The 26,560-nt window shown below is 42.2% G+C and overlaps 1 protein-coding gene across 6 annotated transcripts in view; it reads left to right on the top strand.

Moving 5' to 3' along the window:
- The window catches only part of ESRRG (estrogen related receptor gamma), a 532,991-nt gene that overhangs the window by 11,590 nt on the left and 494,841 nt on the right, over positions 1 to 26,560 (top strand). Inside the window, exons 1-2 of one of the 6 annotated variants that reach the window (XM_081039350.1) lie at positions 25,274 to 25,409; positions 25,856 to 26,090. The exons of 1 other annotated variant lie outside the window; for it this stretch is intronic. The gene's annotated coding sequence lies outside the window, so the exon portion shown is untranslated. Of the gene's footprint in view, positions 1 to 25,273; positions 25,410 to 25,855; positions 26,091 to 26,203; positions 26,371 to 26,560 lie in introns of those variants that run through there. 4 more of the 6 variants (XM_081039345.1, XM_081039346.1, XM_081039348.1 and 1 more) reach the window with 4 other exon arrangements.

The following is a 26,560-nucleotide window of genomic DNA, read 5'->3' as shown; positions in this document are numbered from 1 at the left end:
CACTCCCAGGATACTTTTGCTCTGATAGTGAGCACTGAGATAAGTGATGGGCAGGCTTTAGTCAAGGACCTAGTGTCCAGTGATAGATCAGCTTCCGGCTGTCTCCAGGGTTGGGTTGAGCGTGAATTTGAACGTGGAGTAGACCCTTGGATGCGTCTCTGGTCTCTCAGCTGGGAGCGGTTAAGGCAGAATTTTTCAGCATGTTCCAGGCATGCCGAGCCATCTTGGACGTTTGGTGTAGGAAGAGCAGCACTTATGGGGGTCCCCATGCGGGTTTCCCTACATGGAGGGATTCATATTACCTGCGGGACACCCCGACTTCGGCTAGGTGCATATAATCAGACCATTTGCTGAAAAATACCTCCTGTCTATGCATTGCCTATGTTTATCAGGACAGTTTTTGGGAAAAAGAAAGTACAGACATTTTCAGTGGTTATCTAAATCCATTTAGTTTCAGGCTTTTTCTTTGTTCTTCCTCCTTTCTTCAGGTAGCAAAAATATCTAAACGGAACAAAGTGAGTTGGCAACTGCTCAGATAACTCAGAGTGGCATGTTCACCTGATGGATGGCTTTAAATAGTTTGGTTGTTGACATTTATCAAATTACCCAGAGAATTGCCACATGACCACCTCAATTCGTGCACGTGGAGAGTTCTTAAAGAAGCCTCCTTAGAACTGTTTGTTTTTCTTAGTTATCATAATATTTAAAGATATGTTGCTTATTGTTCATTAAGTACTTGCTTTATTCATAAGCAGGTCTTACCACCCATGCTTCCTTATGGATATATATAAAGTAAAATAAAGAAATGTAGCTGCATCCTAATAATTCAGGTGGCCACCACCTGAGTTTATAAACACTTGAGACAAACCGCCTTGTCCCCCACTTTCCAGAGTTGCCTGAATACATGTTCACCTTTTCATTCTTTGTGAGTGTCTCAAATCTCTAAGTGTTGGTCCCTTCAGTTCAAAGCCTAAAATCAGTTTCCTCTTTTAGTCACTTTGAACAAAAGGCATTAAATGCAGTTGTTTCTTCAGGGAGCTTACGACTTAGATTTGAAGATGGATATACTTGAAGGCTGGACGTGCAGGTACATACTCGTACATTGTTATAACACCAAACAAACATCTGATATGTGCCAACTGCACAGGTGGTAAGCACTGTGCGTGGTGGTTCAAAAAGTTTAATCTGGACAGGAGGAATTAGAACAGGCTGAATTCAGGAGACTGCTATGCTGTGAGATTGGTCTATACAAAGGGGTTGAGGTGGAATTGGTGGAGAGAAAGGAGAAGAAATAGGCTTAGGGTTTTGTACATAAAGGCGACGATGTGAATAAAGACACAGAGATGGGAAAAAATGAGGTGTGTGTGGGACCCAGTAGAAATATATTTAGGGTGGTGGACCCTGGGAACCAACAGGGAAGGAGGTAGGACCTAACATTATCAAGGGCTCCTTAGAAGTGATATACTGTTAGGTGCATTACCCATCCATTTTTGCTTTGCAACAAGCAGCGGAGATGACTTTTGAAGCCGCTGTTTACCATGGTTTGTGAACCAATTCCACAGTGTAATGTTTTTGCTGGGAAGTGACTGCCAAGGGGGTACCACCTTTCCCAGGCCCCTTGGTATCTAGCTGGGACCAAATGATTGTTCTCAACAGTGAACAGTGTACGTCACTTCCAGGCTAATGGAACTAGGAGGTGTGTGTGCGCTTTCCACCATGGACCTCGAAGGGAAAAGTCTGTCCCGCTCAGTGAGCAACTCGACTTCCCATGAATGAGGAATACATTTGTGTTAAGCTACTGAAATGTGAGGATGGATCTCTGTAGCAGCCAGACGTACCTTAATTATCACAGATACAATCCCAGGCTTACACAACACAGTTTCATAGATGGAACGTCCTCGAACTCTCATAACGAAGGAGTGAGGCCAAGATGCAAATCCAAGTCTGCCTTCAGAGCGATTCTTTTCAAATTTTATTCCCCTGGCTTTACGTTCTATCTGTAGGCCAGAAGGTATCCCTTCCTGTTCTAGCCGCTGGGATCTCTTTTTCTTTGTCCGTCCAGATCTCTTTTTGGAGGTTTAAACTGGTGCAGATGGTTACCAACTGGATCTTCCTACTTGAAAGTCTGTATTATTCAGGGCATAAAATAAACTCTCGTAAATAAGAGTTTAATCTACAATGGAGTAAATAAGTAAACTCTTAGTTTGCTGTGTTGTTTCTACAGAGTAAGAGGTCTGAGGGAAAGGCTTGATCTGGCTGGTGTGCTTCACCCTTGGTTCTTTTCATCTGGTTTACTTGCCTTCCCCTCAGGCGTAGTCTCAATTGCATAGTGAAAGCTAACCCAGCTTCTGCTTATCTGAGAAGAAATCCAGGACCAGCAAGTTCCCTTTAACCCAATGACACAGGGGCTCCTATTCCATTGTCCAGGACTTAGTCATATGGACCCATGAAGGCTGGACGGTAGGGTCACTAACAGGTGGCTATTTGCTCAACTGAGGGAGGAGGAGAACTTAGGAGAACAACCATCTTTCTGGCACAAAGGCTCCCATATATGAAACCTCAGTGGGTTTCGAAACCCACTCGGCCACCTACCCACACTGACTTCTTATCTTCTAGTCCCTACCGGGGTTTATGACCACATTCCCTCCCAGACACCCAGAGACCAGGGTGGTGTACTGTGACTTTTTTCTTTTGCCTTGCTCGCCATCGCCAGTCATTTTCATCTCTTCAATATCTTTTGAGACGCCCGCTCTACTTAGTCCCCCAGGACTGCCCTGGTGTGTGCCATCATCATCTCACGTCGAGGTGGAGGGTGGCCCCCTCACTGGTCACCCTGCCTGCAGTATCAACCTATCAAGGACATCCTTCACACTACCTCGAGAGCGATTTTTCTAAAATGCAAATCTGATGATCATTTTACTCCTTTTATTACCCTTCAGTGAGTTCCCATGGCAAAAGTCCAAATGGCAGGTAGAGCACAAAAGGCGCTCTGTGGTTCGGTCCCTGAGTCTCGCCAGCCTCATTTCTGACACTTTACTCTTCCCCTCCCCCAAGCAGATCACACCCCCAGCTTCCGTTGTACTGAGCTATGTCACAGTGTTTCATTTCTTTGTGTCTCTGCTCATATGTTCCTTCCGCCTGACGAATGATTATATATTCTTCAAGACCCAACACAGCTGACACCTCTTCTGTGACATTATCCCAGTGCTTCTCCAGGCAGAGTTCATCACTCTTGTGAGGTTTCATTTATTCCCCGGATTTTATTGAATATCTGTCCCTTTCAGGCATTGTGTAAAGCACTGGATGTGATGAGCAGCCGTACATATGGTGCCTGCCCTTCCGGTGTTGACAGTCTAACGGCAGAGTTGGACATTCATCAAATATTCCCACAAACAAATGTAAAATTACAACTGTGATAAATACCATGAAGGAGAAAGGGCACAATGCTTAGCCCAGAGTAGGAGAATTTGACCTCGTAAGAGAGTATAAGGGAGACTTTGAGAAGGGACATATGCTTAAGCTGAAAGGTAAACGATGAATTAACCAGGTGAGAAAAATGAATTGTAGGCAGAGGTAACAATGTGTACAAAAACTGTGTTAGGAGGGAACTTGGGATGTCAGGGGAGGAAAATGTTTTCCTTGATACTCTTAGGGTTTCTGAATGGGTCTGAAAATCAAATTGACGAAGACAGATTAACAGGACAAAATCACCCAGATTTATTTCCTGTATGTTTTATGTGACATGGGGACCTTTATAAGGAAATGAAGACCCAAACAAATAGTTAAACCTGAATGTTTTCATGCTAGTTTTGATGAAGGGTGGAAAGTCATGGAAAGATATGACAGGGCAAAGAGTATGAGCTACGTGTTGCAAACTGGGGGAAAACGAGCAAGGCGTGTTCATTGGGATTCTTCTTGGGGTCCCTTCATGTCCGAGTCCAGAATGTTCCTTTCCTCTGTGTCCAGAGAAGACAGCTCTGTCACGAGGATCACATGACTGCTTCGTGGGAGGGTAGTGGGGGAAGGTTAGAGAGCCCTTTCTGCTTCTGCTGTTTTCTCAAGCTCCTTCAGCTTAAAATATTTAGCATGGCAACGGGCATCTTTGAGGTACCATGTCCTGAACCCCAAAAGATATATGAAGGGACTAAATAAAGAACAGGGGCAGTGGGGGCATGAGTGGGGGAATGGGGTGCAGGATGAGGCAGGAGAAATAAGTAGAGACTAGGCTCTGAGGACCTCATAAGCTGTGTTAAGGATGTTTTTTCTTTATTCTAAGAGGAATGGAAAGCCATCACAATGAGATAGAGATGATATGATCAGGCTTTTTTTTTTTTTCTATTTAAAGAATTCGTCCTGGCTACTGTGTGAAGATTGAGTTTGAGGGTTAGCTAAGTGGATGATACTAGACTTGTTAGTTTAGGCAAGAGACACTGACATATTGAATTTGGGTTGTGATACTGGAGATGAAATAATTAATGTTAGGACTAGATATGGGAGATGAGGGAGAAGGAGGCATTGAGTATGACCCCCGTGTTCCTGGATGGATGATGACAAATTACGGAGATAAGAAACACTAGGAGAGAATGAGTTTGGAGAGAGTTTGCATGTGAAGTACTTTGGGGATATGTCTAGTCAGTTCACTGTATATTAAGCATGCTTTTCTATTCCTTCACATACACTATTGTAATTACTTTTGTGTGTGTTTCTCTTTATTGGACTATGATTTTCTCAAAGGAATAGATCAGTATTTATTAATTATTATTAATCATATTCTTTTTTGTATCCCTAGTACCTATGACTGTAATTTGTGCATAATATTTGTCCAGGGAATGTTTGTGAATGAATGATCTAACTGACCCCAAAGCCCACACAATTTCTCTCACACTAATAAGAATGGCAAGAAAACACTGGAAAGGCAAGTTGGGGCACAATTGTAGAGTGTTTTAAATCCTTGGCTAAGAAGTTACATTATGACACGAAATGTAATTAAAACCTTAAGCTTGCATTTACTTTCCCATCCGACCTTTGTTTCAAGTAATGCTTCTGTTATTTTTAAAACCATATAATGTTTACTCAAGGGACATTCTCTCCTCAGCAAATCAAATCTGGCCAAGCTACAAGAAAAGCACAGAAATCATACTCTAAAAAGGAACTATGCCTTTATGTTGCAGGATTAAATTAAATTAGGATGAATCTACGGGAAAGGGGTTGGCAGATACAAAAGAAGTGAGACCAGGCCTATTTTTTGCCACTTTCTTTCTTTTTGTCTTATATTGAAGGTTAATATTCAGTCATTAGGGCCAATCTAGAGAGGGGTTCAGGCATCTACTGGTCCATTGCTGGGTTGTTTTCACAGCATGGATATGAAGGGATTAACGTTAAAGGGTTACCACTGTTTTTTGGAGTCAGAGTGAGAGAAAGATTTTGAATCTGTTGAATCTAGTCCTAATCACATAAGCAGCTTCTATCTATGGAGAAACAAAGCTAAGTCGATAAATGCTCTGTGATGTGTTTGGGATGTGGGGCCCCTAAAATTGGCTTGTGGAAGATGTTGTGTCAATTTAGTTTGTGCTCAGTAATGAATGGTGCTCTTTCAGTTTCATTAGCTGAAATGGGGGTAAGAATTCCTTCTATTCTAATCCTGAAATTAGATAAATCATCTGTTATTGTTTTATTAAAAATCTGTATTTATAAAGCCCCATACCTATCTTACCCCCACATGGAGTATGTAGATAATTGAGCCCCAAAATGTATATTTTTCTCCCTTTGTGTGTATGTGTATGTGTGCGCGCGCGCGCGAGAGAGAGAGAGAGAGAGAGAGAGAGAGAGAGAGAGAGAGAGAGAGAGAGAGAGAGAGAGAGAGAGATTCATTCTCTTCCTTTGGAAGATGTATAATCAGTATCATATGTGAGTAGAAGGGATAGTGGTTGGCTTGAATGAACCCAGAGTTCTTTTTGCAGATCTTAATGATGTGAAGCACAATTGAGTATCATGTGACTCATGGCCCAATCATATTGATTTTAATGACTGGCTGTGGCAAGTTACCGACTCTGAGGCCGGGTCTACACAGTGCAAAGGCTAGACCTAGCAGTTACCCAGTATCTTCAGGCCACAAAGATGGCCAAGCTGAATGTAGGTCTTCGACCTGTCAGCGTTTGCATTAAGAAGCTTAGGAGAATGGTTAAGAGCCCAGGATCCAGAATCAGAACTGCCTGGGTTCATTTCTTCTCTTGGCCACTTACTAATGGGATGACTTTGGTCCTATTATGTAACTCTTTTTCTCTCTGTTTCCCCACATTTAAGATGAGATTAGTAATTAACTTATTGCATAGGCTGTGAAAGAATTACAAGCATCAATATAGATAAAATGCTTTGAATAGGGTTCACTGCATAGTAAGCTCTCAATAATTTCTAGCTACTTTTATTATATTAGGAGTTGCTTCAGATGTGGGCTTTATAGCGACGATAGATTTGCGAAAGCTAGATCAGTGCAACTTTTGGTTAAATGTAAAGAATTTTGAACATTTTGGTGAAGCATTAAGCACCCATCATCTGCTCGGTCTTTTAAACTGATTTAATTTAGAGACTGCTTTCTATAAATAGTCTCTAAAAGTATTGCGAGTGTTAAAAAAATAGTCTAGAGAACTTGAAGATACAGGTGTCATTTAGTCAAATTTAAAGACTGCAAGATGATTTAGTTCTGTGAAGGGAAAGCCAAAGAAAATTTATCAGTTTGTACGTGGAAATAGGTTTATTAACAAGTATAATACCATCAGCTACTTATTGAGTTATTACTGTGTCACAGGAACTTTTACTTCATTGAATCTTCACAAACTTTCATGAAGTATTGTTATCTCTATCTTACATATAACTGAACTGAAGCCTGAAGAGACAATGTAGCTTTGGGAGCTTCCAAAGCTGTTTAGTACCAGAATCGGGTTTTGAACCCAGTTATGACAAATGGCAATGCCAGTGGTTTTAACCTCTGTGATATATTTTTCTCTATATGCTGTTATTTATGGTGGTAACTATCATCAATGTGGCATTTCAAGCACGTTAAATGCCCTATAAGCTGAACGTTCGTTAAGTACCAATTTTACAAATAAGAAAATTGAAGCTTAATGAATTTGATTGATTTGCCCAGGATTACTCAGTTACGAATAGCTCATTTGTAAGACGCCCCATTTTCTGATTTGTCCACACCATCTAATAGTAGAGATTCTTGCCAATTACATAGTTATCACTGACCCAGTGGGCTGATTTAGGGAGAGAGGGTCAGCAGAAATAGCCTGGGAAAGAGATTTAAAGACGGAGCCAAGCAGAAGGATGTGGGAGAAAAGCAGACCTCTAACTAATCTGCACTGTGTCTGCAAGTTAGAAAATATCTAACTTGGTTGCCACAGTCTCAATAACATGATGCACGTCTTCTTTTATTTTCTGTTTTTCACTAATTATGTCAAAATTATAATAGAAAATACGTAAGAGACTTTAGTATGAAGATTCGGACAGTACGGCTATTAACACCTTAAGGGGTTATGAGGAATTGCTTTTCCCAAAAGCTTGTGAAAAATGATATTCATTCTACCTATTATCGTGTCTGTTGTAAGCACGTGTCATCAGGTGAAAACAGTAAGCTTTTTGATAAAATATTGTCAATGAGTCCACTAGATACTATAGGAGTTAGCTCACTTCTTGAAATACATAAGGCAAATCATGGGTTGTTATGAGTTTGGTTTGAATTAGTAGCAAATCATTACACTCTATTTGGGAACTTGCCAATGAGATGACAATCAGTTAGGACCTGCCAGCGACTGCTGTATCCGTGGTGATGGCTTTGTACATTCTTTTCCTCAAGATAATTAAGATATTTATATCCACAAAATGGAAAAATGCCTATCATAATCTATTTTATCTATAACACCTGCATAGAATCCAGACATTTTAACAGGCTGAGTGGGAGATTAGGATCTTGGGGGAAAAACACACATTAACAAATCTTTCATTCAGTCTTCCTTCCCCTCTGTATTTACTTATAGCAGAGATTACTGCTGCAAAGGAGTCCATGGATTGGAAGTCAGCCTGCTATAAACGCATTCATTCATTCATTCATTCATTCATTCATTCATCAAATTTACAACATGCAGCTATTAAGTATCAGACATCGTGCCAGGTGCTGGGTAGTGAGTGAAACAGACAAAAGTCCCCAGGCTAATGCAGCTTATATTCTAGTGGAGAGACCGTGAACAACATAAGTAGGTAAATATATAGGATATGAGACAATGAGAAGTGCTATGGAGAAGAGAAATGTAAGGGAAGGGGATCTGAAATGTTTGGGAGGATGAAATATAGATTGGGCGGACAGAGAAGGCATCCATGAGAAAGTGACCTCTGAGTGCACACCTGAAGGAAATGAGGAAGCCAACCCTGCAGAAGCCTGGTGGGGGAGCATTTCGGGCAGAGGGAAGAGCTAGTGCAGATGTGCTGTGGGAGGAGAACGCTTGTCATGTTTGGGCAAGGAGAAGTGAACCCGGAGCACAGTGAGCAAGAGGATGAGTGGAGGCCATGCAGCAGAGGTTATGCGTCGGGGGCTGTGCAGACCACATGGGACTGGACAATCCCAGTCTACAGAGCTGGACTTCCCATCATGCCCAGCAGGTGGGAGGGAGGCCGATAGGGAGGGAGGAGCGCTTCTGGAACATGCATGGATGAGACTCTTTTCATTTCAACTGATATTTATTGAACACCAACCACGTGGCATGCATAGTGCTATGCTCTGGAAGTTCATAGACGAAAGATAAATGTATTTCCCTCAAGTTATTCAGTCTGGTAGAAGAGCTAGGCAAATAATCACTTAAAATGCTGTGCTCTAAACTTTGTAGGATTGCACACTTGGAGCAAACACACAAACAAACATCAGGACTTTTCCTGGGACAAGTTGGCCAGTTGGCCTCTATCCCTGCGTAGCATTCATGAAAAGACTGGAGTGGAAACATGGCTGACTCTCAGAGGTAGGAAACTAAAGCCAGGAGTCACTTGGGTAAAACTCAAGATCGGATGCATGCAATGGCTTGGAAACTGAGAAATCTCGGCAACAATCGAAGTCAGTGATGATGCCTTGTAGTCAATACTAAGCCAGGTTTGGAGGATGAGGCCAGGAAAGAGGCAAACAGGCATGGGGTTGCTATGGTTATCAGCAAGCTGAATTCTGTGAATCAGGTGGGCAAAGTGGTGAAAGGTAATCAAATTTTGGAAGCCCAAAGAAACCCATTTAGGTGATTTGACCAGATTTCCTAACCCAGGGGTGGTATCATGGTTTCAACTCACTCTGATCAACTGGTAGTCGCTTTTCAGAGTCCTGTGTTGAGAATAATCCTGAGACCATGTTTGGTATGTGCCTGAAAGGATGCCGTGCATGCCTCGGCTGGGTGGGGTTGGCAGTCTATGCCATGTGTATGTCATCTGTGGCCAAACTGATGAAAAGGAAGGTGGCACATGGACTTTAGGATGTGTCCTTGAAAAGCTCTCTGTTGAGCAATAAAGTAGGCTAGACGATGTGGTTTGGAATTAGAAATTAAATGAACAAGGACGATTTACTCCTTAAGAAGGTCAGGGTGCACCTACCTAAATTTAAAGACCCTTCAAGGAAATGGTGTGTTCTGGAAGCTAGAAATTCAACCTCCTAGTAGCGTTCAGTAACACCAGAATTGTTCATGAATTGTGACCATTTTGCCACTGACCTCTTTGCTTTTTTTCATTCATTTTTGTTTTTAAACTTGGCTAACAGCATCTGTCTCATTCCCCCAACTTTGTCTTGAACATTGGATGACTTTAGACTTCCTTCCATCTAGAATACTTGGCTCCTTTGGCTACAAGGGCAGGCGTAGATGAAAGCAACTCCTCCATTACCCAGGGCAGGGGTATGTCTGGTGACGCGGTGAAATGTGCAGTCTGAGAAAACACTTAAGTAGATTTTGATATGTCACCTAGCAAGGGTTCCTTTACCACCATTAAGAGTTGAGCATGTTTGCTCTTTCCCAGGATCCTTTGATGGATATATCCAGAACTGCTACACGCTTCAATTTGTTTACTCCAGAACACAAGCAAGCAGAACACATCTCACTGCATTTAGTGTAAGGAATAGGACCTTAGCCTCGTGCCTCTTGCCTGGGCTTGAGTTGGTTTCTGGATGTGGAACTGTACATATTGAAAAAGAATATACAGACAGAGTATAGAGTTTGTAGCCATCTTCCTTTGTGTTTTTGCTCAAAGTCTGTGTAAAGCAGCTTTGCATAGCATCTCTCAGTGGAAGGGAACTCTCATTCCCATTTCATACCATGGAGTTTTCTTGGAATATTCTCTTCACGGACTCATACAGATTCGTTTCTGAGCACCTGGGTGAGAAAATCAAGCTGATTGCCTGCTCTTGTGTATTTGCTGTTCTCCAAAATCTATCTGATGGGCACAGCTCTTGTCTTTTAGGCTATGTCATTGCATTTTGGGGTATGAGCTACCAGATATCCCAATTTTAACATATTTTCCATGCAATCTGTTGTAAATATATTATTGAAATGATTTTTTTAAAGACCTATTTGATTTAATTAAACAGAGTTGTGGTAAATACCATGAGAGAGCTGTAATGAACTGTGGAAATCCATGTGGTAGAGAAATGAGATGTTTCAGAGCAGACGGGGCATGCGTACAGGAGGTAGCATTTAGGGAGGGATCTGAAGGGTGACTGGGATTTTGACAAATGGAAATAGTGGTGGAGTTTGGGAGAGAATCACAGGTTTGGGTGTAGTGGCAGCTATATCTGGTTTCTTTTGAATAGATTAAGAGTTTGTATGTTAAGAATGGGGAGAAAAGCCAGGCACAACTTTTTAAAATTGTGGAGGGACTTGAATACCAGTTTGGGATATTTGTTTTTGACTTGGTGGGATATGGGAAGAGACTGAAGGTTTTTAAGCATTGCAGTAGGATTATCAGAGTTGGGGATGCCATGCTTTAAATAGAGTTCATCTCCAATGGATCTCTCTGCTTATGAAGATTTTTATCTATAGAAGCATGTAAATATGTACATATAAATTACCACAGCCAAAGGAATAGTTTGTGTTTGATTGCATAACGTTATATGTTTTTTGGCTCTGACTCAGCAGTCATAAAATCTAACTATTTTCAAGCATAAGAAAGATGGAAAACACTCTTTATAACATCTTAAATAATTGTATGGAGGCCAATCCCATGGCCCTTGTACATAAGTAGCTCACATTGAACTTCAGGGGAGTTCTTTTTTATGTATATATTTTAGCATTGAGTTTGGGCATAGAAACAGACCATATATCTGAGAGGTAACTCCTCTGTGAACTTCCAGACTCACTGTCTACATGAAATGTTCGTATATGCATTTAAATGCGGCTATTAAGGAGAACTTGAACCTTTTCCTATGTCTGTTGCCAAAAAAAAACACCAAAAAAAAAAAACTTTCCAAACTAAGGCCAAGCGGAAAAACAGTGCAATATCTATGCATATTTCAGCTCCCAAGTAAAAGAAAATGACTCCAAATCACACAAGACCCTCTATCAAGAAATCACTGGCATTTAACTCAGACATGAACAAGTTGTAGTGTGAACTCTGGGTAATGACATTACTAATAAAAATTAATGTAACCCACGCTTTCAATCCAAGGCAGGAAAGTTCGAATCTTGCAAAATCTGGTGAACATGTGCAAAGGGTATCTGGTTATCACAGGTTCTCAGGGAAGGGAGACTTGAAGTACTGTGATTTACTTATCTTTAATTTTTCTGATGTAACATAACAGAGTAGTGAAATTCTCATTTCTTTTCCTCTGGGTCCTAAGATTAAGCCAGATGATTAACACGGCCAGAGGAGATTGAGATTAGTGACAGTTTGAGTTCGGCTGGAATAGCTCTATTGAGCTTGCAAAACAGATGAATATATGGGAAATAATTAGCCTAATGAATACATTCAGATCTGTTTAAACTGCCTTAATTGTTCCGATTTTAAAAATTTCTCTGTTCCGGGTAGGTGGTAAACTGAGGGAGATGGCAGGGAGACCAATTTTTAAATCATGATAGGCATATAAAACAGGGTAAAAGCATAAAATGACGCAAAAATCTATTGCTTGCCAAGAAGAATTTTTGTAGTGTTGTTCACGTCAGAGTGATAGGAGTGATTTTAGCACCATTCAAAGTCAAGCAAACCAGGCTGTCAAGGTTAAGGAAGTAAGGCTGGAAGCCGGGTGATGGTCATAGGGGGCGGGTGACAGAATTCAAAGCCAAGGTCCCATGTCAGCAAAACTTCAGGCCGGTCAAGCCACTTGGACTAGGATAGCTCATGTTACCAAGAAGAACGCTGAGGGAATTTTTGTTTAAGAAAACACACAAACCAACCCTTTCCTGCTAAGTGAGGCTCTTTCTCCCAGACAACTCAGAGTTTTTCTTCTGTTATATCCTATACCTAAAAGTACAGCCATCAATGCCCTTTGCACCCCTGTCATTCCGATTCACACTCACCTAAATACTTTCAGGAACCCGTCATAGAACCATTTACAAATAACCCCAGAGCACTGAGACCAGGTGGTGTGTGTGTGTGTGTGTGTGTGTGTGTGTGTGTGTGTGTATGTGTGTGTAAACTGAGGGGCTTCTGGAACAGGACGGACAACTGAGAGGAGGTCTGACCTTCACACTGCCCTTCACTCAGCTGTGCTCCCTTTGATCTCTTACACATTGAGGTCCCAAGTATCATTATTGTCAAAAACAATGGTTTCCTTGCTTGAAAATGGTTTGAGATCTATTGCTCAGAGACTATCACATTTAAAGACGTTTATCTACTCTCAGGATTTAAACTTTTTTTGTTGTTGTTTTTTTGTGTTTTGTCTTTTTTGTCTTTGGTAATGAAGTCAACCATGTTGGTTGCCAATTTGGGGATGTTGCATTAACGTTTAATTTCTACACAGACAACTGATTTTATCACAGTTGATTCAGTCACTCTGATTTAGTTCTTAAAATGATAATTATGTGGTATCAAGTTTTATTTTATTGATCTAGAAAGTGAAATAATGTGAAGATGAGTATTATCACTGGTTTCTTCTTCATGACCTCTAACCTTTCCCCCTCGGAGACTCCAACGTCACGAAGGTCAACAAATTCACATACTTGGAAATCATGGGCCAGAAACACTGAGACTTGAGACTGCAAGGGGCAGTGGGATGGGGCAGGTGCTGGGCTGATCATCCACGTGGCTGATCAGGTTGGGGGATGAAGTCTAAGCAAGAGAGCAGTGCATAGAATCTGTTACCATGGAGACTGGCAGGCACTCATGCACATCAGGATGTCCAGTGAGTGGTAGGGAGATGGTGGCTATTCCAGCCAGCCAGGGCGTTCAGGGGAGACCATGCAGCAGCGATCTCCACTTTAGAGAGGACCCCTGCACAGGACAGGGCCAACATTCAGGAGCCACGCCATTCTGATTAAGGCAGGGGAGATAGAGAGCTCAACCCCGTCCTGGACCCACCGCTCACTAACTCATGGCCCTGACCAAGTTATTGAATCTCTCCAAACTCCAACTTCTGTAAAGGCTATAAAAAGCAAGATACTGCCTATCTTGTAGGATCCTTGGGATGTTATAAATAAAGTACTTAACACATGCCTGAGCCACGCTGAGTAAGAATACAACGTGTGAAAGCTTTTTTTTTTTTTTTTTTTTAAAAATGCTGGTTAGGGCTATGCCTAGAGCAAAATGGGGATTTGCTTATAGGAACAAAAAGCTTAGTTCCATGTAGTTCAGGTACCCAGTCAGCAGCACAAGACCAGAAGAGTGATGGCAGTGACATGATATTAAGCGTTCTTGGAATAGCCCTGTCTAGGTGTCAGGATGGATATAGCACTTTGGGAATGGAGCTGAATTTGAATGTGGATCTGCTGGGGTCTCTGGGAAGGAGTCACTAGGCCTGGCAACTCGATGGGGTGTTGCACTTCCTTTAATTATGCGAATGAATTTACGTGGAACTCTGTTGGACCCATGATCCTTGAAAAGCTCTTTCCTAGTGACTAACCTGTCCTGTGAACTCCCCCCAGCTTGTTACTCTCCATAGAAGCATTGCCTGTAAGGGACAGTTTTATGATGAATCTCACAACATAGAGTTTATCATTTTTTATTTTTTTTGCACAATTGAGAATGTCAGATGTGACATTTATTATGAATGGGAAAACTGCTGCTTTTCATCCCGTAATGAGATCACTGTTTTCTTCCAATTCCCCTTACCTTGAAGGCCAGTGCGCTATAAGGCCAGCACCCAACACTTGCTGTTCCAGACCCTTTCCTATCTCAGTCTCCACCTCAAGACATTCCAGTTCTGGGGCTTGAAGACCTTGCGTGGGGACTAGTCAGCTGATGAGAGAATGCCATCTCACTCTCATATAGCCCATTATCATTTACAAAGTGCTTTGCCCCTTTGAGCTCATTTATATGTCCCTCCTTGCATTTGTTCTCCTCTTCCATAGGTTGCCTTTTCATTTGTTGATTGTTTCTTTTGCTGTGCAGAAGCTTTTTAGTTTCATATAGTTCCACTTGTTTATTTTCATTTGGTGGCTTGTGCTTTGGGTGTCACGTCCATAAAATCATTGCCATGACCAATATCAAGGAGCTTTTTCCCTATGTTTTCTTCCAGAAGTTTTATGGTTTCAGGTCTTACATTTAAGTCTTTAATCCATTTCAAGTTATTTTTTTTTTCTTGAGTGGTATAGTGTCTACTTTCACTTTTTTGGTCTGTGAATATCCAGTTTTCCCAGCATCATTAAATGAAGAGACTAGGATTTTCTCCATTTTTTTCTTTCTCTTCATCTTTTCTCCATTTTCCATCTTTTCTTCATTGAATATTCTTTGTTCCCTTGTCAAATATTTGTTGCCAGGATTGAGTCCCAGTTGCCAGAGTTACTTGCTGGTTGAACCCCAGCAAGTTTCCCAACCTCTTTGTGCCTCAGTTTTCATGTCTTTAAAATGGAAATAATAATAACAATTCATAAGGTTGTTGTAAGCTTTATATGAATTAATGCATGCATAATATTTAGACCTGGCATTTGTAAAGTCTTAATAAACATAGGTTTAAAACACACACACACACACAGAGTGGAAAGAAAAAATATCAAGGTAGAATCAACATGACTTTATAACTAAGTGAATGTGCATGTGGGTAGGTGTTTATTTTTAGGTGTGGAAGATAGAGTAAAGTAGAAGGAAGAATCTGAAATAAATTTGGTTTGGGGACTTAATGACCCTACAAATAATTGACACCTTGGACCAAGATGGGGAGCAGGGAAACTAGAATAAAACTGAGAAGTTGGGCCAAAATTGAATTCAAGTTTGTATCTGGTCAGTTTGAAATGGTGATGGGCAGCCAACGGTAAGCAATGGAGGTTGGAATTTCAGATCTAGAGTTTATGATTTAAGAACTATTTACCTATAAGTATTAAAATGAATAATAGTTACTATTTATTGACAATTACGAGCACTGTGCTAAACATTATTTCACGTAATCCTCTCAGCATCCCTAGGTGATAGGTACTATGGTTAGCTACATCTCAGAGATGGGGAAAGGTGAGGCATAGAGCAGTAAGTAACTAGTCCCAGGTTACTCGATTAAATGGCCAGGAAGGGTTTGACTCCAGTTTTGTCCTGGAGCCTAGCTGTGAGATTGGCCAAAAGAGCATGCTGAGAAAGAGGATGGGTCCCGTAGGCATATTCATACCCTTTCATACCCTTTCATATCCTTTCACTCAGCCTTCTCATTACCAACTGCTTCCACTTTGTAAAACAAAATAGTAATGGCCCAGCACATGTTAGGTGAGTGAATGAATGACTGAATGTTAGAGGTTCGGGCTTTGTGGCCATAAAGTAGAGGAAGGCTAACTGGCTCAGGCTAGGGTCCCCTACCAAGCTTGTCCTGGCAACAAGACCCCCAAACAGAGTTCACAAAGAAAAGCTGGGTGATTGCTTGAAAACTGACTCCCAGTGGCCAGCTGTGACCTACCGCACAGAGAGCTGGGGTGAGCCTGGCACACTGTGTCTTCAGCAAATGCCTGGGAGATTCGGACGGGCAGCTCTGTTTCCCTGAAAATAAGACGTAGCCGGACCATCAGCTTTAATGCGTCTTCTGGAGCAAAAATAATATATGACCCGGTCTTATTTTACTGTAATATAAGACCAGGTATAATATAATATAATATAATATAATATAATATAATATAATATAATATAATATAATATAATATAATACTGGATCTTATATTAATTTTTGCTGCAAAAGATGTATTAGAGCTGATTGTCCGGCTAGGTCTCATTTTCCGGGAAACATGGTACCTCACCGACCAACCTAGATGACCAGGGATCCAAGTGGGCTGTTTTTGTTACATAAAGTGCATCCATAAAGAAATGATGTCGGTTTTCATATGTGAGTCCTAACCCCGCTATGAAGGTGATTTTCAAAGAGGAATTCCCAAAATATTTAGAGCAATTGCGTGATCGCTGAGGTAACTACACAGGCTCCCCAAGTGACTGTTTGGTTGAGAAATGCTCATTTGGATTTGTAGTTTCTGATGTGTTGAATAAATACCACTTTCATTCCTAAAAGAGCCTCACTTCATAAATGTGTTTTTTCTGGGTGTAAAGGAAAGCATAAAGCAACATCCAGCTGACATGTATCCAGCACTTCACTGGTCCTCTCTGTGTTTGCAGAGGAGTCGGTCATTTGGGACATTATCTGAGCTCCATGGACCGTCATCCTCCCTGCTTATATTTGAGGTGTTCACAGCAATTTCACCTTTACAGAGAACAGCTCTCCATTGATGTCAGGCATTGTGTTGACAGGGTGGGGCCCTCGAGAAATGGCAGGCAAGGATCCACCTAACCTTGGTGCTGTTTACTGACTTCCATTAGAACTTTATAGAATGTTCTCAGAATACAGTGTGATCTATGGAGAACCTCAATCCAGGCAATGATCAACATTGTTTTATGAAGGGTCTGCTGAATTTTTGTACCTCAGCTTGGTCTGATATGGGTAGATGGACAAAAGTTTCCTGGCCTGATACGCTAGGTCTCGGACGGTGCAATTCGTTCATAGTTGTCCACATTTATATTAGGTTTCATAGATACTCTCAGATCTCTCCCCCCTATATATTTTATCCCACAATAATTACACAGAAAATTACGAAGAATCAATTCCAGTTTAACAGTCTTTTTGCTTAACCGATGTTTTGCTCTGCTTACAGGTCTAATTGCTTTAATTCTCATTTTATTTTTCTATAAGGTAGGGATCACATTCTTTTTATTAGATCCTTGGAAGGGATAACTGGAATTGGAAAATATATCCTAACTGTGGAAAAAATACTTTCATTTGAATTTCTTCCATGGCACATTTCTCTTTGGCTATTCATTCCTTACTGAACACCTATGCCATGCAGGTACTCTCGGGGTGCTGGGGGTATTCCTGTGGGGAAAGAAACAGGCAGGTGATGTCCTCCCCTCAGAGAGTGTGCAGACACAGAGAGCCAGACAGGGAATAAACAAAATATGTCAGGAAATTATGACGTATATTAGAAGCTGTTAAGGACTATGGGAGAAACAAACCAGGAACATGGGTGGGAGGATCGGGCAGGGGAAAAGGTGGTGTTTCGGTCTAAACCAGCTGCTCAGGGGGTTCCTGTCTGTGGGGACAACACCTGAAGAAAGCCTTGAAGGAGATGAGGAGTGCCATGTGGCATTGATTGAATGGTGTTCCCTAGGACATTTGTCCTGAGAAACGCTGAGCTGAAAAAGAGTTTCACTGTTCAATACATTTGGAAATAATAACTTTTAGACATTCACAGTGCTTATTAGTGTCATAAATAATTGGAAAAGGCCTGCTGGAAGGAAACCTGTTTAACTCAAACATAAAAATATTTTCGTCTCTCCCTCCCTCTCTCATTCCCTCCCTCCCTTCTGCTCTCCCTCCCTCCTTTTCTTCCTTCTTTGCTAACATGTCAGAGCAGCTAGACCATAGCTTTGAACCAAACTTCGTCTGTAGCTAGGACCCTGCTGAGTGATGATCAGTGGGGCTTCTGAGGTAGAAGGGCCGGGAAGGGAAGGTGCACCTTTGCTGGAACCCTGGCCCTAAGTGTGACCCCCGAATCTGCCACTTTGGGCCTGAGACAAGCTGAACCTTCCTCCTTTTAGGTTTTCTTATCTACAAACCAGGCGTAACAAGAATGCCAAGGATACACAGTTGTTGAACATTAAATACAATGAGGAGCTGAAGCTCTTTCTAAGTTGTCAAGTACTGCAAAGACAGGTGCCTTACGTGCTTTTTTCTATCTGCTCTTTGGGTCCTTGCGATGATGAGTCAGTCAGTCCACTGCTTTCACCCCAGCTAGGGGTCATTTCTAAAGAGCTTCCCAAAGGAGGGTTGAAGGAGATGCCCTAGGCACCCTGGGTGTGTGAAAGAGTAAAGCGCTGCCCTGTTCTGGACCAGAGTCCAAGACTGGGACTTTCTTAGCATCAGGCTCCCATCAGGCACATGGAGGGGCCACTGGCCCATTTGTCTACATTAGCCAGTGGTTCCCAAACTCCGGTGTTGCCCTGGAAAAACTTGGGATTTTCTCTCTTTTTTTGCAAGTACTGTTGCCTGACTCCAGCCCTCAGACATTCTGACTTAATTGCTATGGGGTGTGAGTTGAGGATGAGTTTTCAAAGCTTTCCCAGTGATCCCAGTGTGAAGTCTGGAGTCTGCTGCCATAAACTAATCCCTGGGATCCTATTTTTTAGCAGGCTGGCCAAGAGAAAAGCTTACAAGTTGATTGTGGTTTACAAATTGATGGATTTTATTCTTTTTTTCTTCTGGGAAGGTAAATGGATGAGAAGGAAAGAGGAAGCGGGGAGAATTTGCTTTTATCAGCTGCGTGTTTTGACAAGGTGTTATCTCATTTAATCCTCCCAGTAACCCTGATACTTAAATATTATAATTCCATTTTAAAGACGCAAGAACTGATGGTAGAAAGCTTAAGATCATGCCTTAGGAATTTAAAAGAGGACATTTGGTTCTGTTTTCTGGTTTCTCCCACTGCACTGTGCCAGCCATTCAACCCTCCTTTCGGATGCCCTCTCCGTGGCCTGTTCCACCCTCTTCATTTTCTTCTTAGCTTTCTGGCAAAACCTGGTGTCCAGCATTTGTATATCAGTGTCAAATGAACTCAGTGTTAACATTTTTTTGGAGGGCGGGGAGGTTTTGCATGTTCGGCATAAGTATGATTGGGAAATGACATACTTTATTCTCTTATAACAACCGTGCACAGAAAGTAGCATAATAAACGACAAACGTGGGAGTTTGACGAGAGAGAAGCCCCTCCTGGAACATGCAGTTTATGGCTATCAGTAAGGTTGGCCCTGCTTTGTCCGTTTCCCAGACTAGCTAAAGACTTTTCAGGGACTAGGAACAGATGCAGGCACCTGATCTCCCCTGATAATAGTTTGTTCATTTAATATTTATGGAGCACCTACTGTGTGCTTCCGCACTAGGAGTAACAAGATAACGAAAGGCATTTTTCACTGAGCAGCAAAGACAGATATATTAAGCCTAATTAAAGTATGGTAAGCGCAGTCCTAGAAGTGTGTTGGTAGAGGCAGCGACAAACAGTGATGGATCCCACTGGACGGTCACAGGGAGGAGAGTGGGAGGCAGCTTCTTAGAGATGTTGATAATGAAAGTGACTTTTGAAGCATGTGTTTGAGCTCATTCATGCCACCACCCCTTTGGTCATCGCCTGAACACCAGGGCTCGAAGGATCATTCCCTGAGGACGGTAGGGCAGGTGTTAAAGGGGGGTGGGAGGGAACCCAGGTGGTAAGAAGTTGAATGACTTGCCCAGGGTCATGAATGCCGGAAGAGGTAGAAATTAGACGCTTACTCAAGTGTCCTGACTCCACGTTTAGTGTTCTTTCCATGACATTGATTTTCTTTCCTCTGCTGGTTCAGCAACTGGCAGGGCCACACGGCTGAGAACATAGTGGTTAACTTGTGGCATCAGGTGACATCTTGATGATTTTTTTCCAGTTGAACCTGGTAGCCAAGGTTCTTTCTCCCTTCTGAACCCAGGCAGTGAATGCGCTATCTCAAATGGAAAAGAGAGCCCTGAAATGAAAGGACTCCAGAAAACCTCAGGTGGAAAATAACAAAATCTGAGATGTCTAGTTCCATTCCGAAATTGATAGTGTAAATACAGGTGCCAATAAATATGTAAAATCACCAAGACTATTCTGCCTTGGGGGTTACATAATTGCGTATTTTACAAATTGGAGTTTATTCAAATAAATGCAGTCTTATTTCAGATGCTTCTAAATCCTTCACATTCATAATTACCCCCATCCCCACATTTTTATTACCAGCTGAAGCCACTGTCAATTCACTCAGGAGTGACCAGTAAATTTCTCCAGCCACAGATTTCTCCAAAATCTTTCCCAAGGCCATTAAACCCAATATGTCCCAAACAAAATTCATTATTTTCTTAACATAGCCGTTATTTGTACCTCTTTAACATCCTATCATGAACTCAGTTGGGCAAGCCAGACACTAAAGTCTGTTGATTCCAGTTCCTTGCCAAGTATCTCCCCAATCTTCTTCCCCACTTCACTCTTACAATTCTGCTTCAGGCCCCCATTCTTTGCCACCTGACACTGCAGTATACTTTAACTATATTCCAGAAATAAGGAGTATTTTCCCACACGAATCCACCTTTCTTAGTAAACAGAGAATTGTCCAGCCAGCTTAAACAGAATCAGAACCCTCTTTTTAGTCTAATTCAATACTCAAATCTTTCTAAAAGGCTGGTACCTTTCCCCATGTCAGTTAAGTAAAATACCTTGAAAATAAATGTTTTTGATGATTGAAGCTTTTATTGTGTCTCAATCCGTGTTGTAGTCAGCATGGCATTTGGCTTAAATGGTTATGTCATTCTCTTTCCATTCAGTTTTAAAATAAACTATTCTGGCATCCGTGGTTCTTAACGTTTTTGGAGCCATGAACCCTTCTGAGAATGTGATGAAAGTGATGGGTCTTCTCTTGAGAACAGTGCACATGTACACACACACACAAACACACATTTTGTCTACAACTTCAGCACTTTCTTAACTCTTCCACGGATCTCTACCACTGTCATGAAATCTGGGTTGAGGACCCCAGCATGATATGAAATTGTTTTCATCCTTCCATGTCAGAGGCATGGTCTAAGTTTCTATTTTAAAGACATGCTCTAATGAAATGGATCCTAGTAGATTTGATCAACTGGAATACTATCCCCCAGTTTGAGCCACGTCTTTTGAGGAGGGACTGGGACCGGCCGTTGATCTGCATAGTCGTCCTGATTCTACCTGTGAGGAGCCCCAGGACTTGACTAACACTAGCCAGACATAGCAGAAATCAACTCACACTCTCGGCCAGGTAACCTGAACTCTTGTCTTCATAGGCTGGGCTCACTTTGGGCAACTTTTCAGAAACACAGCCCGGGTGTAAAACGAGGCACATCTGCTGTAATAGTATTTTCTTGTATTGCTGTAGAGTGCTTTCACTTCTGCCATTGCATTTCTCCTAACAAAGACCTGGTGAGAAGGTCAATGAGTTGTACATCTTTAACGCATGAGGATAAAGAAGGAAAGGAACACAGAGAGAGGCTTGTTTAAAGTGAGTTACATCAGGAAATATGTAAAAAGTCCCATTCTGGGGCAAGCCCCCAAGTCTCTTCATCATAGACCTGTACTCTTCATGATTTAATTCAAGCTACGCACGAGCCTAAGACAAATATGGTTGGATCCATTCATATCAAAAGTCTCTACAGGAATCTGCAAGGAAGAAAGTAAGTCATAGGCAAGTGTGTATGCTGACTAATAACGTTTGGCTGATATGGTGTGCTACTGGTACTCTCGGTTATTGGTCATTTGATCTCATATAAATGGGACCATCTTGGAAAAGGTAAATGTGAAGATATTTTTGTGTGTGGACTTTTTTCTGAGCTACCCTTAACTATGCTCAGGAATTAGAAATATGATCTTAGTTAACTTTACCTGAGGTCCCCAGCATATTTTTTATATTACCCCTGCCAAAAAAACAAAAACAAACAAACAAACAAAAACAACAGAAAAAACAGTCTTAGTAGGCTGAACCCTTTCTCTTTCATTCTCTCTTTCTCTCCTTCTCTCTCACGTCCTGTTTCAAACTTGTAGAAGCTTTAAGCTGAAGGAAACTTGGAAATTGGTTAAATATCTCCTTGTCTAAGAAGGAAACTGAGGCCCAGAATGATTAAGTAATTTGCCAGAAGACAGACACAGCTGATTAGTAGCAAACCCAACATAAGATCACAGGTCTTCCTGATTTGTTTTCCTATCTTTGTAAGCAGAAAAATTGATTTCTTGACACTCAGAAAATTCAAAATATAGCAGAGAAAGGCTTATAACAGGCAAAAAGTCATAATAAGTTTACAATCGCTTTTCCAAAACTACAATTATATATATGTCCACTCTCCCTCTTACCCCCACGCTCTCATTACATTCTACCTCATTGAAATATTGCTCTTCCAATGAAATAATTTCACCAGTGATTTTACTTGGTGGCTTTCTAGGGTCTGTCCCAAATATGGAAAAACAAGCTTGCAATTTTTCCAGTTAAAAGGATCAAACTTCAGCTACATAAAACTTACAATTTCTATCAAATCGGAAATTGGCATCCTCGCTCTCCAAAGGGCAGTTTTGTTTCAATTACTTCCTCAGACACTATTTGATGAGAGCTAGTGTTGGACTTGGCACCCTGTCCAGCAAATGAACAGAGTCAGGGAAAAAAAACCTCACAATCCTGTCAGAAAGGCATTGGGAGGTGAAAAGGAGATGAAGGAAAAATAAACGCACGGACAGTTAAAGAATAGTGGTGTCATACATAGAAGTGAACAATGTGGAACAGAGTCAGAGAATGATCAATACACCCCAAAATGGCCCATGTAAGTAGTAAATGGCTTTGTGGGCACAGTGGGATTTGAACATGGCCCTTGAGCAATTCGTAGAATTTGAACAGCAGGAAGGAAGAGAAGGGTGTTGAGTGCTTGGGCAATGACATTGGAGTAGGAATTAACACAAGTTGGAGGTGAGCCGTGGGTGATCAGCTGACTGGATCATGTATGCCAGGTTCCAGTCCTTGGAAAGAAAGTTGACTGTGTAAGTAAGTAGGCAGAGAGCTTGGTAGTAGGGGCTCAAGGCACTTCCATTTGAATCCCTGCTGTGTAACTTTGGGCAAATTACTTGGCTTCTCTATGTCTCCATTTCCTTGGATAAAATGAGAATACCGATAATCCCTCTCTCATATTGTTGAGGAGATTGAATGCAATTTACAAGTTCTCAGCACAAGTACAGGTTAGAATAGTGCTTTCTGTGTGCACCATTCACCTTAGTAAGCGTTTTTTACGCCCTTCGGTTTGGGTTGGGAGGTTAAACTAAACAAGCTACAACAATATTAACTATTATATTTAGGGTGAGGCCAGAAAATAAAGACTTGAAAGTAGCCTGAGGAGCTTGAACTTGAATAAACAACCGAGAGTGGTTCTTAGGCAGAACTGAATTTAGAGAATCTGGGCTTAGAAAGGATCTATTCAAACCTCCAGGGAACTTGAATACTCTGCCCCTACCCTTTGTTGGTTGCTCAGACATCTCACCCCTGGGGAAGGAAACCACGTGGCTGCCTGAACTGGCGTGTGGATTGGTGACAAACAGCATGGAAGGCATTTGTCTGGAAAAAAAAAAAAAAGAAAAAAAGAAAATGGATTTCAAGGGACTAAAGTGAGTCAAATTTTTATGGTTCTTTCCCTTTAGTGGATCTTTAAGGGTCCAGTTTGGAGGTTAATAAGTAAAAAAGCTGGAGAACCAGGTTAGTGGATTGCATATTAACTAGCCTCTTTTTGGATAGTTCCTGACAAGTTATTAGTGATGTGGAGAGGATACCTGTCCAGCTCTGAGTAGGCCCTTGTCTTCTTAAGAATCATCTTTGAGACTGATAACCTCTAAGCACTGGCAAGACTGCACCAATTCATCCCTCTGGCATCCCAACGAGATTGATAAGCAGGGCCAGAGAGCCGGTCCAATTGCTGAGGGTAGCGAGCCAGCATTCAAGTTTCAGAATCTGTCTGTGAGTCAATAATTCTGAGACCCTCTTAGGTTTAAGTCGGAGAGGCTGTTCTCCAACCCTGATCATCTGGTCGTTGCACAGTTACAAGGTCTTTCCTATGGAATTTTCTAGGGATTCTTGGCCTGTGACTTTAAAGGGAAGAGATCTAACCAGTTACTTGCTCTTTTCACTAAACTTAGCCAACCTCTCCAATAGGTAAACTATTTTTAAACGTCCGGCAGCTGCAGTTGATCTTGGATGAGTCCGAAAGTCTTTGCTTTTCAGATCTGACACTCTCCTCCGTGCTTTATTTATTTATTTTTTTTGCAGCCTTGGCTTTTGCTGTCATCTTTCAGGAATGTGGAATCAGTAGGACCAATGACTTTACCAATATATGAGCAACACCCCAAGATCAGCAAGAGACGGGGGGAAAATTCCTAAACCTATTCTGCTGCTACAAAAGGGGAATTAGTGAGAAAGCAGGGCCAAATATTTGCCACACCTGGCCCTAGATATTTATTTTTCAGTAATATACACGAGGTGACTGATATACACAATATCATTATGAACAGGAGAAGCATACAACACACAAGAAACAAAGCACAAACAACACAAACTAAATATAATAAAAAGACAAGATTTCTGTCTGCCTGTTATATCATAACACTACCTAAAATGCATTTTCATGTGCGCAGAAATAAATACCAAGGGTTACACTTGAGACCATTTCTACTGATTCTAGAGAACCTGATTGTTAGTGACAAATAACGTTATTAGCCAGCAATGATAGCTTTGTGTTTTAAAAAAAAACACAAACAAAACAAAAAAACAAAAACTTTCTGGCTGTTGTAGAATTCAAATAAAAGCTGGTTATCCTTTCTGCTCTTTCAAACTCCCCTAGTGGGTCAGATGCCAGGAGCACCCCCTCCCCAAACCCCCAATTTCCTAATGTGTCTGTAGAGCCACTCAAATAGGGGCTTGGGCCTCTCTCTCTCTCTTTTTTTCTTTCTCTCTCTTTCTCCCTCTCTCTCTTCCCTGCCCCCTCCCCATTTTTAAAAGGCGTTAAAGAACATCTCTGGGAGACAAAAATAGCTCAGTTGTGAGAGGCCTACACACTGGAAGGCAACTGAGAGATGCACGTCAGCGAGGGCCAGCCCCGAACATGAGGGTCTGTCCGTGGGTGGATGCTCCTGGCAGCCTGGGTGCCGATTCTCGGCCTGGGCCCGGTGGGTAGAAAGAAAACCGGGTTTTCCGGGGGTGGGAGGTGGGCCGGGTAGGTTTGGGGTCCGGAGTCAAAGGGAAGGAAACCCCGCCATTTGGGACTGAGGGGCTGGCTCTTCCCTCCCTTCCCCCCGCGTTTTGAAAATTTATTTTGCCCAGGCGGGGATTGGCGACGGTCAAAAGGGAGCAGTTGGCACTGAATGTCACCCTGAAGGTAAAATGAAAGACAAAAGATGAACGCATGCTTGCTTTCCCTTTGCAGCGGCTGCGGCAGCAGCAGCAGCAGCAGCAGGATTTAAAGGGGAAAAAAACCCACACGCACAGACACACACCCAGAGGCGCCAATTATGCAAACGCAATAATGCAATCAAATCATGACAGTGCCTGAAATTTTTTTTAAAAAAATATAGCGATATTTATTATTTTATTTTATTTTTTTTTTTTAAAAAAGAGGAGAGAGCGCGAGCAAAACGCATGCAAACAGAAACGTGCACATACCACGTAACCACCCGAGGAGAACCTGGCAGCCTCTCTCTTCTTCTGCCAAGTTATCATTGAGAAAACAGACAGGCATCATGACGTCCTGGGTCACAGGGAGTGCGGACCGGCGCTACCAAGAGAACAGGGAGGCGCCTGGGCGCTCCGGCTAGCCGCGGGCGCCCCTCTGCCCCTCGCAGCCCGGCTCGGTGAGTGCACAGCCGCTCGGGACGCGGACCCCACGCGCCAGGCCGGCCCCGCGCCCGCGGGGGCCGAGCGGGTGGCCGTGCCCTTGCCACCCGCGGGCCGGCCAGCACCCCCTCGCTGGCTGAGGTCGCGGGAGCCCAGTGAAAGGAGGCGTGTGTAAGATGTGCAATGTTCCTGCATGGGGGTTTGGTAGACTTTTCTAGCCAAAGAAACCGGCTTGGGCTTCTTTAAAACCCCCGGCGACTCACCCGAGTACCCTGCTGCAGTTCTGACCCTGCCAAGGTAACTGGTCCAAATCCTTATCATCAACATCTGGAGACAGACATTTGCATCTGGGGCATTCTGGATTTGCAGTCCTGTTTGAAACCTCTATTGCCACCCCCCTTCCCCCTTCACTTGTTTAGAGTCTCTTGGAAAAAGAAAAAAAAAAAAAAAGAAGCAGCAGCAATCCCTCCCTCAATAACACAGCCAT

This window comes from Rhinolophus hipposideros (assembly GCF_964194185.1).
Source record: "Rhinolophus hipposideros genome assembly, chromosome: 26".
Classification (NCBI taxonomy): Eukaryota; Metazoa; Chordata; class Mammalia; order Chiroptera; family Rhinolophidae; genus Rhinolophus; species Rhinolophus hipposideros.
Note: the sequence above shows the minus strand (reverse complement) of the source record. Positions and strands in the feature narration are given on the sequence as shown.